Source organism: Spermophilus citellus (assembly GCF_964194105.1).
Source record: "Spermophilus citellus genome assembly, chromosome: 7".
Classification (NCBI taxonomy): Eukaryota; Metazoa; Chordata; class Mammalia; order Rodentia; family Sciuridae; genus Spermophilus; species Spermophilus citellus.
The window spans coordinates 37,903,673-37,921,782 of NC_138188.1; the positions used below are offsets into that span (position 1 = coordinate 37,903,673).

General features: G+C 38.7%; 2 pseudogenes across 2 annotated transcripts; one reads left to right on the forward strand and one right to left on the reverse strand.

Moving 5' to 3' along the window:
• The first annotated feature begins 984 nt into the window (after positions 1-984).
• On the forward strand, positions 985-1,992 carry LOC308653908 (putative monooxygenase p33MONOX; annotated as a pseudogene). Its single transcript has one exon. The product of its transcript is annotated as a putative monooxygenase p33MONOX (transcript).
• Positions 1,993-3,921: 1,929 nt separating this feature from the next.
• LOC308653909 (small ribosomal subunit protein eS8-like) lies at positions 3,922-4,723 on the reverse strand (annotated as a pseudogene). The gene is made up of 2 exons: positions 4,635-4,723; positions 3,922-4,463 (listed from the first exon to the last, which is right to left on the reverse strand). The product of its transcript is annotated as a small ribosomal subunit protein eS8-like (transcript).
• Between the last annotated feature and the right edge of the window lie 13,387 nt (positions 4,724-18,110).

Below are 18,110 nucleotides of genomic sequence, written 5' to 3' on the forward strand. Positions count from 1 at the left end.
GGAAAAAGCCTACGAATGCTTTATTTATAGTGAAACACACCAAAGGAATTTATAGTGAGGAGAGGTTCCTCAAGGTAAATAAGAAGGGAGAAGCTGGGGGAGGTTGGCCAGGCTGGAGACACCACTTATGCTTGTGCAGTAACTCTTTCTCCTCCAAGCAGCTGGATCACAGGGCTAGTCAGGGCACTGGTATCTCTTCAGGGAATTGCATTTGAACCTAGGGTTGTCTGAGCCAATAAATTCCACTGCATCACAGAATTCTTCCTGAGCAAAAGGTCTGCCAAAGCAATGGAGCGATCTCAGGTGAAATTGTGCCAAGAGATCTCCAAAGGGACTTTCTCTGCTTCAGAGTTGGCTCAGACATGCCCACAGTGACAACAGCAAACACTGTCAAGGATGTGGAGAAACTGGATCGCTCCTGCATTGCTGGTGGAAATGTAAAATGGTATAGCCATTCTGGAAAACAATGTGACAGTTTCTTTTAAAAAAAATGCAACTACCATATGAAGCAGCAATTGCACTCCTGGGCATTTATCCCAGAGAAATGAAATCTATCACAAAAACATATACATGAATGTTTGTAACGTCTTTTTTATAACATCCAAACACTGGAAACAACCAGAAGTCTTTCAATGAGTAACTGGGTAGACACACTATGATGATACATCCATACCATGAAATATTACTCAGCAATAAAAAGCAATGAATTATTGATAAAAGCAACAAGTTGAATGGATTTTCTGAAAAAGTAAAATAAAGACATGTCCAAAGGGCATATACTGTAGCATAAATTATCCTATTAATATTCGACTCTTGGGGGCTGGGGTTGTGGCTCAGTGGTGGAGCGCTCGCCTAGCATGAGTGGGGCATTGGGGTCCATCCTCAGCACCACATAAAAATAATATATATTTTAAAAAATATACGACTCTGGAAATAACAAAATTATAGAGATGGAGAACAGGTTAGTAATTGCCAGGGGCTGATTTGCAGCACCTGGACAATGTTCCTCATTAATACCCGTCTGTCAGCATAGTGGTGACATCATTTCACTGTGGTGGCAGGGACTCAGCTCTGAATTATAAATTGAAAAAACACCTGGATCCCAGTTTATCAATGGCTTCAAGACAATCAGAAGTACCTGCTCTTGGGTCTAGCGGGCCCCTAGGCAAGATGTCCCTGCCCATCGGGATGTGCCATCGGGCATCCAGCTAGGATGATGCCTTTGAGGACCCTGCACCCATGACTCCTCCTCCATGGGACATGGGCAGCCTCTCCTGGAAGCCAGCGATTCCAAAGTGCAAGTGTCAGCATCTTGCAAGGAGGAGGAAGGAGAGGCCAGTGTATCCCCCTCTGCCATGACCCTGTCAATAGTCACTGACAGTACGGACAAGGTCCCGATGGTGAAAGCCAAAGCTACCCATGTCATCATGAATTCTCTGATCACAAAACAGACACAGGAAAGCATTCAGCGTTCTGAACACAGGCAGGACTGAGAGATGCTGGCTACACCTCCCACAAGGGCCTTACCACCGAAGAAACCAAGTACCTCCGAGTAGCAGAAGCACTCCACAAACTAAAGCTGGAGAGATAACAGAGGAAGAAAAGCAGCCTGCAGCAGCCCTCACTCTTCCCCTAAGCAGAGGCCTAGAGGCTGGTTTTCTTCTGGTTCCTCTGTAGCCTTACCTGGTCCAAGTCCTAGCACCATGGATCCTGGAAGTGGAGATAAGGACAGAAACTCATCAGATAAATGGAGCCTTTTTGGTCCAAGACACCTTCAGAAGTCTGATTCTGGAGGTTTTGCATCCAGGCCTACAAAGGCGCCCAGAAGCCCTCTCACATGGAGCTGACCCAGGCCACCCGAATGGCTGAAGATTAGCAACCTTCAAGCCACCCAAGACGGATGTCCCAGTGATAAAAGGGAAGAAACCACTGCCGCGGACCCATGATCTCAAACCGCGTGACTTGAATGGGCTCACACCCACTGGCTTCTAGAGTGCATCTATTCCAGGGACTTGGGACAGAGGGTTTCTGTAACTTTATTCCCCTTTTACCTTAGCTCTGACATAGGAATGGTATATTAAAACAAACAGAAAAACTGAGGCTAGAGGTGAAGACATAATGAATTCTGAGAAACATCAGTGCAAAGCTTGTCCTTGTGTGGAAGAAACTGTTTTGTAGTGTTTTAGAGTCAAACTAAAAAAATCTCAGCAGTGATGTTTGGGGGACTTCATTACCCTTTCTTGTATCATTTACTCCAGACCAGGACTTTGATCATTGCTTACTAGGTAAATGTTTATGCTATTCCAAAACCTAGGCTTCTTTTTACCACAATCAGCATAAACACACCATGGTATAGAGGTGTCCGTCGACAAGTTTGGCCTTTTTGACTCCGCTGATGCTGTGCTCCAGCCTTGTCAGGTAGGGAGACCTAAGACCTGTTTAAGTTCTGGGTACAGTTAACAGCCAGACTTCACAGGGACCCCTGTTTTCTAGGCTAAAACTGGTCTCCTTGCTTTTTGGTCAGTCCAATGGATTGCTTTGTCCTGTAACCAGTTCTTCATGCTTGTTGGTACCTCTTGAGCTGCTGCTGTTGGAATGATGCTTCTCATTTACATGTCACAGATAAACACTAGTCTTGCATAGCCTTTCTTGCACTTTAAAGTAAGATGAGTTTAACTCCAATTTGGTTTAAACTTCCTAAAATAAGAAAATTAAGTCTATTGATTTGAGATATATTTTGTGGTGCTGGGGATTGAATCCAGGGCCTTGCACATTCAAGGCAAGTGCTCTACCATCATTGAGCTATACCCTGCCCCCCGCCCTAGGATGGTAAACTTTTAGAATAAATGAAATTCATTTGAAATTAGGGTCAATTATTTAAGTTTCTTTCTATAGGTCAGGGCTTAACTTTTTGGAGGGGAGGTGGAAGTATTCAAAATAAGAAGAAAAGCATTTTTCACCAAAATGAGCCTTATGTCTTTATACAACATATCTTAGAAACTGCATTTTTATTTCTCCTCATTTTGTACATTTGTCTTGAACACTGTCTCAGATACTTGCCATTTTTGTTTTGGTTAGGATTTTTGTTTACATAAGAAGCTGACCCTCTTATAGAGAAGCCCTGAAGTCTAAAATTGTCAGAACAATTAATTTATTTGTGTCTTCTGTTATGATCTTTTGTTTGGACAATAAAGATAAAACTGCTTTCTCAAAAAAAATAAGAAAGAAAAGAAAACACTGTTAACAGAAATGGAGAATACCTGGCATGGGTTCATTAGTAGATAGGACGTAGGAAAGAACCTCTGTGCTTGAGGAGATCTCAACAGAAGCCTTCAAAGCAGGAAAGCAGAGAGAAAAAACTGAAGGAAAAAAGAAAACAGAATATCCAAGAACCACAAAAGATTTAAAAAAATGTAATGAGAATATAAAAAGAAGAGAGATGAGAATAGAACAAATAATTAAAACAATAGTGTCTAAACATTTTCCCCAAATGTCAGACACCTAACCACAAATCCTATAAGTTCAGAGAGCACCAAGCAGTAAAATACCAGAAACATTACACTTAGTCACATCACTTTCAAACTACAGAAAACAGAAGAGAAAATCCTGAAAGAAACCACAATGGGGTGGGGGGACAACTTGCCTATAGAAAAGAGAAGATTAAAATTACATCTGACTTCTACTCTGAAACCATGCATTCAAGAAGAGAATGGAGTGAAATATTTAAAGGAAAAACCATCAACCTAGAATTTTGTACTCTGCAAAATTATCCTTCAAAGTGAAGAAGAAATAAGGACTTTCTCAGAAAAACAAAAAATTGGGGGAATTTTACCAGAAGACTTGCCTTAAAAGAAATTCTAAACATTTTTTTTAGAACAATAAACACCTTTATTACATGAGCTGAGTCAGAAGCGGGGAGGACTTATTTGCCCTTCCAGGCTTGGATTTTCCTCAGAAAGAACTCCAACTCCTTGCCTTCTAGAACATAGCCATCTGCTCGGCCACACTGTCCTGGTCTTGATGCAATGCAAGCAAGAAGCTTGCCCTGCCGGAACTGCTCCTCCAGAAGAGTGCGAGTGCTGATTTTAGCATTCTTCTTCCTTTCATCATACTTCTTTTGAATTTTCTTAGATCGCTTTTTGTTTAATATGTCTTCCTTCTCAGGAGTCAGCTTGGCCCTCTTCTTGCGGCCCAGGGGGCATTGCATAGTGGGACTCGTCCCACTGTGTGTACGGTGTGCTATCAATGAGCACAATGCAGTTCTTCACCAGGGTCTTGATGCGGACTAGCTCATTATTGGACGCATTGCATCAATGATCCTTGTTTTCCGAGTACAACACTCAGAGCCCCAGGAGAAGTTCCCCACATCCAGCCTCAAAGCGCAGTACTTCTTGTTGCCTCCTCGAACTCGAACTCTGACAGTGTGTATCCGACGGGGTCCAATCTTAGTGTTGGCAACAGGGCGTCCCAACCCTTTTTTTTAAAAGAGAGAGAGAGAGAGAATTTTTTAATATTTACTTTTTTTTTTTTTTTTTTTAGTATTAAGCGGACACAACATCTTTGTTGGTATGTGGTGCTGAGGATCGAACCCGGGCAGCACGCATGCCAGGCGAGCGCGCTACCGCTTGAGCCACATCCCCAGCCCATACTTCCGCTTCTTGGGGTAGGGCTTTCTCTTTCCAGTCTTGTGGCGCTTGTGCCTGTTATCCCGAGAGATGCCCATCACTTGGCGCCGGCTGGAAAGAGCTAAACATTTTTTAGTGAAAAGAAAAATTGAATAGATGGGAGACTCAGACCTACACAAAGAAAGGACGAATACCACAGAAAGAATAAGTAAAGGTGACATATTTTTTTGTTTTCAATATAATAGTAACACTTTATTTGATCATGTATTCATAAATAAATACGTTATATTTAATACATATGCTTATATAAAAGTAAAATGAGTGGGCTGGGGTTGTGGCTCAGTGATAGAGCATTTGCCTAGCAGGTGCAAGGCACTGGGTTTGAACCTCAACATCACATACAAATAAATAAATAAAATAAAGGTATTGAATTCAACTATAATACCTTTTTTTTAAGCCAGAGTGAATAAATTTTTTTGGTCAGTAAAATTAATATTTATAGTAAGATCATCTACTTAAAATAGAAAAAAATATATAATAGATAATAAGCTACACACTGACTTTAAAAATGGAACCTTTAACATTTTTAGTTACTCTGTTTGCCCTTATATATAGGTAAGCCCTATATGAAGTAGCCACAACCTTTCATCTTCAAGTCTGTTTATAAGGCAGTTAGCAGACTGGTATCACAATTAAATATGGGCAGAAAGCAAAAGAGAACACAACACAACTTAGTAGATGGTGGCATTCTTGCTAAATTTAACATAGCTTACATAACCCATGTTCATCTGAAATTCAAACATACTTTGTTGTTTCATATACCATCTATATTTTTTAAGATTTTCTTTTTTATTTATTCTAATTTGTTATACACGATAGCAGAATGCAATTCATTTCATATTATACATATAGAGCACAATTTTTCAAGTCACTGATTGTGCACAAAGTATTTTCACACCATTTGTGTTTTCATACATGTACTTAGGGGTCATGATGTCTAACTCATTCCACCATCACTCCTACCCCCTTCCCCCTCCTTTCCCCTCCCTCCCCTTTGCCCTAGCTAGAGTTCCTCCATTCCTCCCATGCTCTGCCCCCCATCGCCATTGATATGAGTCAGCATCCTCATATCAAAGAAAACAAAAAATATATTTTAAAAAAAAGTAAAATGAGTAACAACAGTAACACAAGGAAAAGAAGAGGAGCATTAGGATTATTATTACAAGGTACTCACACCACCCATGAAGTATAGTGTCATATGGAAATGAATCTGAATTAGATGTGAATGTATATTGCAAGCTCTAAGACATCCATTTAAAAAAAATCAAAGAAAGAAAACGCACAATTGATATGCTAAGAAAGGAGAGAAATTAAATCATGTTTTTATAATGCTCAGGCTGGGGGAATCGCTCAGTGGTAGAAGCTTACCTAGAGTGTGCAAGGCCCTGGGTTTGATACCCAGCCCCCCCACACACATGCACACAAAAATTAATAGAATTTCAAATGCTCAACAAACAAACCACAAAAGACTGAAAAGAAAGGGGAGTAGATGATAAAAATAGGAACAAAGAATTAAGCAACAAATAGAAAACAGTAACAGATATGACAGATTTTTTGAAGTTATTTATTTATTCTAATTTGTTATATATGACGGCAGAATGCAATTCAATTCATATTACCCATATAGAACACAATTTTTCATGTCTCCAGTTGTACACAAAGTAGAGTCACACCATTCATGTCTTCATACATATACTTAGGGTAATGATGTCCATCTCATTCCACCGTCTTTCCTACCCCCATACCCCCTCCCTCCCCTTTTCCCTATCTAAAGTTTCTTCATTCCTCCCATGCTGCCCCGCCATCCCCATTATGAGTCAGCATCCTCATATCAGAGAAAACATTTGACATTTGATTTTTTGGGATTGCTTACTTCACCTAGCATAATATTCTCCAACTCCATACATTTACCTACAAATGCCATGATTTTATTCTCATTAAATGCTGAGTGATATTCTATTATATATATATATATACACACACACACACACACACACACACCACAGTTTCTCTATCCATTGATCTACTGAAGGGCATCTAGCACAATTTAACTATTATGAATTGTGCTGCTATAAGCATTGATGTAGCTGTGAATATAACAGATTAATGTGACAGATATTAATCAAATATTATAGATATTAATCCAACTATCCACTCTGAATGCCAGTGGCTTAAATATACCTATTAAAAAATAAAGATTGGCCCAGCAGCCCGCCAGCGCGGTAGACAGACCACCCCAGTTGGAGGAGCCCAGCCTCCCGCCTGCATGGTAGGCAGACCGCTTGACCCGGAGAAGGGGCCCAGGGGCCCACTGGCGAGGTAGACAGACCACCCCATCTGGAGGAGGAGCCCAACACCCCCACCTCATCAAAAACCTTATGAGAAAAACTGATGGAACTCATCTTGGAAAATCCCACCAACACTTAAAACCCACCAACTGGTGGGTGTGGCTACCAGCGCGGTTCTGCAGCAGATCAGGCATCTCAGAGAATAAGAGTAGAGAGGCCACAGGTGGAAAAGTCCTCTCACACTGACTACCACCACCAGCCTGAACCCAGAGACTCAAGCTAGGAATAGACAACGCCACCAACTGGAAAAAATGATAACAGAGTTCTGAGACATTTTTTTTCTTTCTTTTTTTCTCTTCTCTCTCTCTTTTCATCCATTCATCCAGTCTCCTCTACCCTTTCCCCTCTGGTCCTCGCAACCTCAATATATGTGAAACCAAAAATTGTGCATGAAAAAGGTCTTTAACAACTGAATCACCAGAATAATATACTATAGAGGAATTGCATATGCCCCACCTCCCTCCCCCCTTTTTATTTCTTTTCTTTTTTCTCTTACTTTTTTTCCCGCTCTCTTTTTTCTCTTCCTTTCCTTGTTATTTGTTTTCCTCCCTCTTACTTCCTCTATCCCACTTTCAACCCCCTAAATTTTACTATTCTTAAGTAGGGTAATCTTATAAGTACAGATAGGAATTTGAATCTATACATTCTTCCATAAATTACCCATCTATTGGTTAGAGCTCTCCAAAGTTACTAAGTTAGATTAACCCCATACCCTCACTCCTTTCCCCCTAAACATAACATCCTACACCTGAAATTCAGTTTTCTTCAAGCTACCAGAAACGGTATGCCTTTCATGAAACTAATGACTATATTTGTAAACGATAATCGAAACCAACATTTATAGACATAGAGTCTAGCTATAAATGTAGTAATAAGGAAAACGTGTGCTCAGATGATGTACTATTGATATTGAGAACTGTTAACATTGTCTTTCTCCACAAAAGGGAGACTTTGCAACTATACAAGAGCAATATAAATATATAGGGGGGAAATTCAGTTACACAACAGTTTCACAAAGCAGAAAGAAACACGAGCAGTATGAAAAGACAAGGAAAGAAAGGACCACAAGCAATGCAGGTCAACTCAACTTTAGAAGAGGTAATATCTGCAGCAGATGGAATGTCAGATAAAGAATTCAGGATATACATGCTTCAGATGATCTTGAGTCTCAAGGAAGACATTAGACAGCAAAATCAGACAATGAAAGATCACTTCGACAATGAATTACATAAACAAATCCAAGAAGCAAAAGATCAACTATACAGGGAGATAGAGGTAATAAAAAACAAACAGAAATCCTAGAAATGCAGGAAACAATAAACTAAATTAAAAACTCAAATGAGAGAACTACCAGCAGAGTAGAACACTTAGAAGATAGAACATCAGACAATGAAGACAAAGTATTTCAACTTGAAAAGAACATAGACAGCTCAGCGAGACTGTTAAGAAACCATGATCAGAACATCCAAGAAATAAGGGATAACATAAAGAGACCAAACTTAAGAGTTATTGGGATACAGGAAGGTATAGAGGTCCAAACCAAAGGAATGAGCAATCTGTTCAACAAAATAATACGAGAAAACTTCCCAGACTTGAAGAATGAAACAGAATCCCAAATCCTAGAAGCCTACAGGACGCCGAATGTGCAAAATCATAAGTGATCCACACCTAGACACATTATAATGAAGATGCCCAACATACAGAATAAGGAGAGAATCTTAAAAGCCACAAGAAAGAGGAAGCAAATTACATTTAGGGGTAAACCAATCAGGATAACAGCTGATCTTTCACCACAGACCCTGAAAGCTAGAAGATCCTGGAACAACATATTTCAAACACTGAAAGAAAATGGGTTCCAACCAAGAACTGTGTATCCAGCGAAATTAAGCTTCAGGATGGAAAATGAAATTAAAACCTTCCACGATAAACAAAAGTTAAAAGAATTTACAGCTAGAAAACCAGCTCGTCAAAACATCCTAGGCAAAACATTACAGGAAGAGGAAATGGAGAATAACAATGAAAACTGACAGCGGGAGGTAGTACAGTAAAGGGAAAAAATAATCAAAGAGGAAAAACAAACCATGCTAAGTAACATAAATGAACAAATATGGCTGGAAGAACAATCCATATCTCAATAATAACCCTAAATGTTAATGGCTTAAACTCACCAATTAAGAGACACAGGCTAGTAGAATGGATCACAACACAAGACCCAACAATATGCTGCCTACAGGAGATGCATTTGATAGGAAAAGACATACATAGACTAAAGGTGAAAGGTTGGGAAAAAATCATATCACTCATATGGACCTCGGAAACAAGCAGGAGTGTCCATACTCATATCAAATAAAACAGACTTAAAGCCAAAGTTAATCAAAAGGGATAAAGAAGGACACTACATACTGCTCAAGGGAACCATACACCAAAAAGACATAACAATCATAAATATATATGCCCCAAACAATGGTGCAGCTACATTCATCAAACAAACTCTTCTCAAGTTCAAGATTCAAATAGACCACCATACAATAATTATGGGAGACTTCAACACACCTCTCTCACCACTGGACAGATCTTCCAAACAAAAGTTGAATAAAGAAACTATATAACTCAATAATACAATTAATAACCTAGACTTAATTGACATATATAGAATATACCACCCAACATCAAGCAGTTACACTTTTTTCTCACCAGCGCATGTATCCTTCTCAAAAATAGATCATATATTATGTCACAGGGCAACTCTTAGAAATTATAAAGGAGTAGAGATAATACCATGCATCCTATCTGATCACAATGGAATGAAACTGGAAATCAATGATAAAAGAAGGAAGGAAAAATCATGCATCACTTGGAGAATGAACTATAGGTTACTGAATGAACAATGGGTTACAGAAGACATCAAGGAGGAAATTAAAAAATTATTAGATATAAATGAAAACACAGACACAATATATCAGAATCTATGGGACACAATGAAAGCAGTTCTAAGAGGAAAATTTATTGCTTGGAGTTCATTCCTTAAAAAAAGAAAAAACCAACAAATAAATGATCTCACACTTCATCTCAAAACCCTAGAAAAAGAAGAGCAAAACAACAGCAAAAGTAGTAGAAGGCAAGAAATAATTAAAATCAGAACTGAAATCAATGAAATTGAAACAAAAGAAACAATTGAAAAAATTGACAAAACTAAAAATTGGTTCTTCAAAAAAATAAACAAGATCAACAGACCCTTAGCCATGCTAACGAGGAGAAGAAGAGAGAGAACTCAAATTACTAGCATACGGGATGAAAAAGGCAAGATCACAACAGACACTTCAGAAATACAGAAGATAATTAGAAATTATTTTGAATCCTTATACTCCAATAAAATAGAAGATAGTGAAGGCATCGATAAATTTCTTAAGTCATATGATCTGCCCAGATTGAGTCAGGAGGATATACACAACCGAAACAGACCAATATCAATTGAGGAAATAGAAGAAACCATCAAAAGAGTACCAACTGAAAAAGATTCCAACATGGCGGCAGGCGCAGAGAGATCAAGTCTCTGACCTCTTCAGCTGTGCAGGCATAGGGAGTCATAAACAATCTAAATTCTGTTTGCTCAGGATCACTAGGCAATGCTGAGCTGACGTGGATCTGGGGCGAACAGTCTGGGCCTCTCAGAACACACTCTGAGCCCGGATCGGCTGAATTCAAGCTCCCGTTCGCCTGCTTCCCACAGACAAACAGCTGTGACTCAGCACTAATCCATCCGGCTGAAACAACTGGTCAGCCCTTCTCATCCTACGGAGGTAAATGCCTACCAAGCCTTCATAGGTAGTGGCCACAGGTTTGAAACGGCGCTTGGGAGAGACAGTAAGGACCCACCCGTTGCATTGGTCGTCCGGCAAAGGGAAACGAACTGTCGCCATTTGCAAGAGACACCACCATGGCAGAGAACTGAAGTCATCAGACTGTGGCGGAGGAGATAACTTCATTGAAACCTGCGGCTACAGGTGTGTAGTTCCCTAGCCTTCTCTCTCCACACATTGGGGAAACCTTAAGGGCCCCTCCCAGCTCTCCCATAAGGGCCCCTCCCAGCTCTCCCGTAAGGGCCCCTCCCAGCTCTCCCGTGAGCACGATAGCCAGACCCAGGGAATCAGAGGTGGCGCGGGACCCGCGGTGCGGAACTACCCCTCCCACAAGTGCTGCCAGCTGAGGTCTCTTGCACCAGCTACTGGGGGAGTGGCTACCGGAGGGCAAGTAAAATTCGCTGAGGATTCTCAGCCCCAAGCCCTACAAACTTAGGGTCTGAGGGAATGGCAAACTGGAAGAATGTGCCCAGTTGTTCATGAAAACAGGGCTCCCGGGAGCAGCAGACCTGGCGTGTAGCCAGTATTGTGGTGAGCGGCACCCGTGAGAGGGGCCTGGCTAGAGGAAAAGTGGGAAGTGACTAGACACAAGAGGACGCCCTAGGCACTCAGGATTGGAGACTCGCCCAGTCTGGGAGGACCTGCTGCACAGTGATTGGTTCCCGCGTATTGACAGGAGAAACTTGGCCTGGTGGGCACAGCGCCACCTACTGGAAGAGAAGTTAATGAAACTCTAAGACTGCATTTATTAGTTTTTTTTTTTTTCTTTTCTCTTTTTTTTGATTTGGGTTTTTCTTTCATTTTCATTTTTCTTGTTGTTTTTTTAATTTTTTTTTACAATTTTTTTAATTTTTTTTCTTCTAATTTTAATTTTAATTTTTTTATTATTTTTTTTTAAATTTTTTCTTTTTTTATTTCCTATTTGTTTTCTTCTTTTGTCTTTTCATTTCTTTTCAATTATCTTATCCCCCCTTCCTTGAATTCTACCTGCTTACTCTCATTCTCTTTAGTGACTTCTTCCCTTCCCTTCTAATACCTTTCCTCCCAAGCATCAAATAAATTTATAGGAGTAAACAGTAACTCAGCAGTCAAACAGAACAAGAAGTAACATGAGCAGCTTCAAAAAGCAAGGAAGAAAAGGAGTACAAACAATGCAGGACAGCCTAAATATTCAGGAGGACCTAGAGTCATCAGAAAAATGGTCATATAAAGAACTCAAGGAACACCTTAGACAGATGGAATGGAACCTTAAAGAGGATACAAGACAGCAAATTCAAGCAGCGAAAGAACACATTGAGAATGAATTACATAAACAGATAAAAGAAGAAGTTAAGCATCTTTATCAGGAGATAGAGATTATAAAAATTAATCAAACAATAATTCTAGAAATGAAGGAAATGATAAACCAAATTAAAAACTCAATTGAGAGTATCACTAACAGAGTGGAGCAAGTAGAAGCCAGAACGTCAGATAATGAAGACAAAATATATCATCTTGAAAAGAGTCTAGCCAACTCAGAAAGGCTGGAAAAAAAATCATGAGAAAAACATCCAAGAGTTATGGGATAACATAAAAAAAACAAACTTACGAGTCATTGGGACAGAAGAAGGTACAGAGATTCAAACGAAGGGAATGAGTATACTGCTGAATGAAATAATTACAGAAAACTTTCCAGAAATAAAAAAGGAAACAGATATACAAATTGAAGATGCATACAGGACACCGAGCACACAAAATCACAGTAGACCAACGCCAAGACACATTGTTATGAAGATATCCAATATACAGAACAAAGAGAAAATATTAAAAGCTACCAGAGAAAGGAGACAGATTACATTCAGGGGTAAACCAATAAGGTTAACAATGGATTTTTCATCACAAACACTGAAAGCAAAAAGGTCATGGAACAATGTATTTCAAACACTGAAAGACAATGGATGCCAACCAAGAATTCTGTATCCAGCAAAAGTAAGCTTCAGGTATGACAACGAAATAAAAATCTTTCATGATAAACAAAAGTTAAAAGAATTTGCAGCCAGAAAACCAGCATTGCAAAGCATTTTGAGCAAAACACTACACAAGGAAGAAATGAAAAACAATAACCAAAACCATCAGTAGGAAGTGCCTCGGTAAAGACAGAGGGCGAGGGGAAAGATAATCATGGAGAAACAACCTAAATATTTTTAAAAAAGGATAAATAATCAAACATGGATGGAAGTACAAACCATATATCAATAGTAACTCTGAATGTTAATGGCTTAAACTCTCCAATAAAGCGACATAGGCTGGTATCATGGATTAAAAAAACAAATCCAACAATATGCTGCCTCCAGGAGACACATCTGATTGGAAAAGACATACACAGGCTGAAGGTGAAAGGATGGGAAAAAATATACCATGCACACGGTCCTCATAAGCAAGCAGGGGTGGCCATCCTCATATCGAATAAAATCGACTTCAAGACTAAGTTAATCAAAAGGGATAAAGAAGGACATTATATACTGTTAAAAGGAACCATTCACCAACAAGACATAACAATTATCAATATTTATGCACCAAATAATGGTGCTGCGACATTCATAAAACAAATTCTCCTCAAGTTCCAGAATCAAATAGACCAAAACACAATAATTATGGGTGACTTCAACACACCTCTCTCACCATTGGACAGATCCTCCAAACAAAAGTTGAATAAAGAAACTATAGAACTAAATATCACGATCAATAACCTAGACTTAACTGACATATATAGAATATATCAACCATCATCAAATGGATATACTTTTTTCTCAGCAGCACATGGAACCTTCTCAAAAATAGACCATATATTATGCCATAGGGCAACCCTCAGTAAATATAAAGGGGTAGAGATAATACCATGCATTTTATCAGATCATAATGGAATGAAACTGGAAATCAATGATAAAAGAAGGAAGGAAACATCCTACATCACATGGAAAATGAACAATATGTTACTGAATGCTCAATGGGTTACAGAAGACATAAAGGAGGAAATCAAAAAATTCTTAGAGATAAATGAAAATACAGACACAACATATCGGAATCTATGGGACACAATGAAAGCAGTTTTAAGAGGAAAATTCATCGCCTGGTGGTCATTCCTCAAAAAAAGAAAAAACCAACAAATAAATGAGCTCACACTTCATCTCAAAGCCCTAGAAAAGGAAGAGCAAAACAACAGCAAATGTAGCAGAAGGCAAGAAATAATTAAAATCAGAGCGGAAATCAATGAAATGGAAACAAAAGAAACTACTGAAAAAATTAACAAAACTAAAAGTTGGTTCTTTGAAAAAATAAATAAGATCGACAGACCTTTAGCCATGCTAATGAAGAGAAGAAGAGAGAGAACTCAAATTACTAACATACGGGATGAAAAAGGCAATATCACAACAGATGCTACAGAAATACAAAAGACATTTAGAAATTATTTTGAAAACCTGTATTCCAATAAAATAGAAGATAGTGAAGACATCGATAAATTTCTTAAGTCATGTGATTTGCCCAGACTGATCAGGAGGATACACACAATTTGAACAGACCAATATCAATGGATGAAATTGAAGAAGCAATCAAAAGACTACCAACCAAGAAAAGCCCAGGACCGAATGGGTATACAGCGGAGTTTTACAAAACCTTTAAAGAAGAATTAATACCAATACTTTTCAAGTTATTTCAGGAAATAGAAAAAGAGGGAGCTCTTCCAAATTCATTCTATGAGGCCAACATCACCCTGATTCCGAAACCAGACAAAGACACCTCAAAGAAAGAAAACTACACACCAATATCTCTAATGAACCTAGATGCAAAAATCCTCAATAAAATTCTGGCAAATCGAATACAAAAACACATCAAAAACATTGTGCACCATGATCAAGTAGGATTCATCCCTGGGATGCAAGGATGGTTCAATATACAGAAATCAATAAATGTTATTCACCACATCAATAGACTTAAAGATAAGAACCATATGATCATCTCGATAGACGCAGAGAAAGTATTCGACAAAGTACAGCATCCCTTTATGTTCAAAACATTAGAAAAACTAGGGATAACAGGAACTTACCTTGACATTGTAAAAGCTATCTATGCTAAGCCTCAGGCTAGCATCATTCTGAATGGACAAAAGTTAAAGGCATTCCCTCTAAAATCTGGAACAAGACAGGGATGCCCTCTATCACCACTTCTATTCAATATAGTTCTCGAAACACTGGCCAGAGCAATTAGACAGACGAAAGAAATTAAAGGCATAAAAATAGGAAAAGAAGAACTTAAATTATCACTATTTGCAGATGACATGATTCTATACCTAGAAGACCCAAAAGGGTCTACAAAGAAACTACTAGAACTAATAAATGAATTCAGCAAAGTGGCAGGATATAAAATCAACATGCATAAATCAAAGGCATTTCTGTATATCAGCGACAAAACTTCTGAAACGGAAATGAGGAAAAACACTCCATTCACAATATCCACAAAAAAATTAAAATATTTGGGAATCAACCTAACAAAAGAGGTGAAAGATTTATACAATGAAAACTACAGAACCCTAAAGAGAGAAGTAGAAGAAGATCTTAGAAGATGGAAAAATATACCCTGTTCATGGATAGGCAGAACTAACATCATCAAAATGGCAATATTACCAAAAGTTCTCTATAGGTTTAATGCAATGCCAATCAAAATCCCAACGGCATTTCTTGTAGAAATAGATAAAGCAATCATGAAATTCATATGGAAAAATAAAAGACCCAGAATAGCAAAAGCAATTCTAAACAGGAAGTGTGAATCAGGTGGTATAGCGATACCAGATTTCAAACTATATTACAGAGCAATAGTGACAAAAACAGCATGGTACTGGTACCAAAACAGGCGGGTGGACCAATGGTATAGAATAGAGGACACAGAGACTAATCCACAAAGTTACAACTATCTTATATTTGATAAAGGGGCTAAAAGCATGCAATGGATGAAGGATAGCATCTTCAACAAATGGTGTTGGGAAAACTGGAAATCCATATGCAAAAAAATGAAACTGAATCCGTTTCTCTCGCCATGCACAAAAGTTAACTCAAAACGGATCAAGGAGCTTGATATCAAATCAGAGACCCTGCGTCTGATAGAAGAAAAAGTTGGCTCCAATCTACATATTGTGGGGTCAGGCTCCAAATTCCTTAATAGGACACCCATAGCACAAGAGTTAATAACAAGAATCAACAAATAGGACTTACTTAAACTAAAATGTTTTTTTTTCTCAGCAAGAGAAACAATAAGAGAGGTAAATAGGGAGTCTACATCCTGGGAACAAATTTTTACTCCTCACACTTCAGATAGAGCCCTAATATCCAGAGTATACAAAGAACTCAAAAAATTAGACAATAAGATAACAAATAACCCAATCAACAAATGGGCCAAGGACCTGAACAGACACTTCTCAGAGGAGGATATACAATCAATCAACAAGTACATGAAAAAATGCTCAGCATCTCTAGCAGTCAGAGAAATGCAAATCAAAACCACCCTAAGATACCATCTCACTCCAGTAAGATTGGCAGCCACTATGAAGTCAAACAACAACAAGTGCTGGCGAAGATGTGGAGAAAAGGGTACACTTGTACATTGCTGGTGGGACTGCAAATTGGTGCGGCCAATTTGGAAAGCAGTTTGGAGATTCCTGGGAAAGCTGGGAATGGAACCACCATTTGACCCTGCTATTGCCCTTCTCGGACTATTCCCTGAAGACCCTAAAAGAGCATGCTACAGGGATACTGCCACATCGATGTTCATAGCAGCACAATTCACAATAGCTAGACTGTGGAACCAACCTAGATGCCCTTCAATAGATGAATGGATAAAAAAAAATGTGGCATCTATACACAATGGAGTACTATGCAGCAATAAAAATGACAAAATCATAGAATTTGCAGGGAAATGTATGGCACTAGAGCAGATTATGCTTAGTGAAGCTAGCCAATCCCTAAAAAACAAATACCAAATGTCTTCTTTGATATAATGAGAGCAACTATGAACAGAGCAGGGAGGAAGAGCAGGAAGAAAAGATTAACATTAAACAGAGACATGAGATGGGAGGGAAAGGGAGAGAAAAGGGAAATTGCATGGAAATGAAGGGAGTCCCTCATTGCTATACAAAATTACATATAAGAGGTTGTGAGGGGAATGGGAAAATAAACAAGGAGAGAAATGAATTACAGTAGATGGGGTAGAGAGAGAAGATGGGAGGGGAGGGGAGGGGAGATAGTAGGGGATAGGAAAGGTAGCAGAATACAACAATTACTAATAGGGCATTTGTAAAATTGTGGATGTGTAACCAACGTGATTCTGCAATCTGCATTTGGGGTAAAAATGGGGGTTCATAACTCACTTCAATCTAATGTATGAAATATGATATGTCAAGAGCTTTGTAATGTTGTGAACAACCAATTAAAAAAAAAAAGACTACCAACTAAGAAAAGCCCAGGACGGATGGATATACAGCAGAGTTTTACAAAACCTTTAAAGAAGAACTAATACCAATATTTTTCAAGCTATTTCAGGAAATAGAAAAAGAGGGAGCTCTTCCAAATTCATTCTATGAGGCCAACATCACCCTGATTCCGAAACCAGACAAAGACACTTCAAAGAAAGAAAACTACAGACCAATATCTCTAATGAACATAGATGCAAAAATCCTCAATAAAATTCTGGCAAATTGGATACAGAAACATATCAAAAAGATCGTGCATCATGACCAAGTAGGATTCATCCCTAGGATGCAAGGCTGGTTCAATATATGGAAATCAATAAATGTTATTCACCACATCAATAGACTTAAAGATAAGAACCATATGATCATCTCGATAGACGCAGAGAAAGCATTCGACAAAGTACAGCATCCCTTTATGTTCAAAACTCTAGAAAAACTAGGGATAACAGGAACATACCTCAATAATGTAAAGGCTATCTATGCTAAGCCTCAGGCTAGCATCATTCTGAACGGAAAAAAATTGAAGGCATTCCCTCTAAAATCTGGAACAAGACAGGGATGCTCTCTCTCACAACTTCTGTTCAACATAGTTCTTGAAACACTGGCCAGAGCAATTAGACAGATGAAAGAAATTAAAGGCACAAAAAAAGGAAAAGAAGAACTTAAATTATCACTATTTGCAGAAGACATGATCCTATACCTAGCAGACCCAAAAGGT